The sequence below is a fragment of the Chrysochloris asiatica genome, unplaced genomic scaffold, assembly GCF_000296735.1.
Source record: "Chrysochloris asiatica unplaced genomic scaffold, ChrAsi1.0 scaffold00012, whole genome shotgun sequence".
NCBI lineage: Eukaryota > Metazoa > Chordata > Mammalia > Afrosoricida > Chrysochloridae > Chrysochloris > Chrysochloris asiatica.
In genome coordinates, this window is record NW_006408530.1 from 13517603 (window position 1) to 13520341 (window position 2739).

Below are 2739 nucleotides of genomic sequence, written 5' to 3' on the forward strand. Positions count from 1 at the left end.
CATAACCAATATTTTGTTTGTGACCTAGCAAGTCTCATGATCTCCATGAGCCTCAGCATCCTCATATGCAAAATGAGGGAATTTCCAGGTTTCTGACTAAGAAAAGGAGACTAAGAATAAAGAGAGGATGTATTATCAACCAGATTATCTCCAAAGCCCCACCCTTTCTGACTAAAGATTCATGGTCTTCTCATTATCTATGTCTTGGTTATTGTGATGCCAGTCTGAAGCATGCATGAAATATATTAAACTTATATAAAGGGCTTAAAGGTACTCTAGAGATCAACTGTTCAGCTTTTTCAAGGAAATTCTACTGGTCACAGAAAACCAAACCAGATCTAAACCGACTACCATCAAGTTGATTCAGACTCATAGTGACCTGTACAGGTTTCTGTGATTACACATCTTTACAGGAGTAGACAGCCTCATCTGTCTCCAGCTGGTGGGTTTGAACTGCTGGCCTTGATCCACTGTGCTTCCCACAAGACTGTGAGACTTTTCTTATGAAGAGATCTCTGGAACATGAGTGCCTTTGTTTTGTGGAACATATGTACTCTTTTAAGATTGCCCCATAGTAAAGCTAGTGGAGAAATGAAAGGGAAATCACCATATGTGTGATGGTATGTGTGAATGTGTTCATTGGGGAGGTCATTTGTAAAGGGCATGCCAAATGTTCAATAATATGAGAAGAATCAAGCAAATTGTAACACATCCCCTGAATAAAATATTATGCAGCTTTAAAAGATGATGTTTTAAAATTATTTAGCAAAATGAAAAATGCTTATTTTATGATATTAAATAAAAAAGAGTAAGGCATGCAATTTTATAAAAAATGTTAATTGCAACTACACTAATTATGTATCAGAAATACTCCAGAGATATATCAACTTTCTAATAGTGTGATGGGATTACAGATGACTTTTTCTTTCCTTTTTTACAGCATAGTTTTGTTATATTTATAATAAGTGGTCCTTTAAATCAATTTTACTAAACATACAGATTCTTTTTTTTTAAAGAAAGGCAATGCTACTAAGCAGACAGGTGTTTCAGTCAGGGTTCCAACAGAAGACAGATGGCATACTGAAATCTAGGTAATTTGAGGTAGGTTTAATGAAGGAGCTATGTTCAAAGGTGTAGGCAAGATAGTGATGTTCCCTGGGGGGTCCAGAGCTCAGCTGTACAGGAGAATATTCTGGAGAGTGCTGACATGAGAGAAGCTGTGAAATTAAGTTGAGGGATAAAACCACCAGACAGAGGTGACGGCAAAGAGAATAGCTAAGAGAATAAATATCCCAACTTCTTTCTTCTTTTTTGCTTCAATATTCTGCCAGGAATTTCTTTGGCCAGAGGGAAAGGCTATATATGTATTATGTATGATGCAGATCTCCTAGGACAGAAAGCTAGGCAGAAACAATTGTTGTGGAGTCAGCCCTAACTCATGGAGACACCATGCACAATGAAAGGAAATCTGCCCGATTCTGCACCACCCTGATGATCAACTGTGGATCAAACTGTTGTGATTCATAGGGTTCTCATGGATTATTATTGGCCTTAGAGGTTAATTGATTAACAATTAACCATAGATGAACTGATTAGCCATATATTGGTTAATTTTTGGAAGTAAATCACTAGGTCTTTCATTTTAGTCATCCTTAGACTGGGAGTTCCCCTGAAGGCTATTTAGTGTTATAGCAAAACTGTAAGTCTCAACTGAAGACTGGTGCTTACTGCACATAAGGAACATTGATTAGGAATGGAACCTGGATCTCTTGCCTGGAAGGCAGAGATTAGTTTATGCAGCAAGACAGGACACAGGAGGGCTTACTTAGTCCTCTCACTTGTTGCAGAGCCAGTTCTAGAGCGTAGTTCTTGACTGCATTTTTCCTGAAGCAAATGACCCCCTGGCCCAGAATCTCTGGACTGGTAATACTCTTAGATGAATCCATTCTGTGGTATAGTACATGGACCTCTAATGCCCTTGAGAAATAGACACACAAGTAAGTTGTGGCTCAGTTCCACCATTAAGACATTGCAGTAAGCTGATATAAGAATCTAGAATAAGAGGAGAAAAACAGGATTGGAAAAATCATTGATATGTTAGAAGTAATTGAGGCCATGGAAGGGATGATGTAGTTCAAAGGTAATGAATACTAAGAACAGACCCCAGGGAAATGGTAACTTCTTAGGGGTCAATAGAAGGGAAAGAAGACAAGAGACTAAAACAGAGCCACTATGACACATTAAAATAATAGTTAACATTTACTAGTTGTTCTTAACCTAGCAATCTATCTGCATTATTTAATTGAATCATCACTACATCTTTATGTGGATAGTATCATTTTTATGTTTATTTTACACATGCAGAAATTGAAACTAGATTATTTAAATCACTTGCAATAGCTAGTGAGGGACTAAAATGGGGAGACACACGTAGGTCTAGATTCTAGAAACTGCCTCCCAAGAGGCAAGAAATGAAGGGTGAATGACATGCTATAAAAAGCTAAGACAAAAGAAGGGTTGTGACCAAGAGAGGATATGCTAGATGATTAAAATATTAAATACAGAAGAGGTCAACAAGGATAACAATCACCCAACCTGTTTTTTGTTATTTTAATAGTTAATGCACTGTGCACAGTTCTAGCACCTGTTCTTTGGTATATTTTCACTTTATTTATTTTTTATCCTGAGCCTAGAATTTGAACTCCACAAATGCTCTATTAAAATTTAATTGTTTTTATT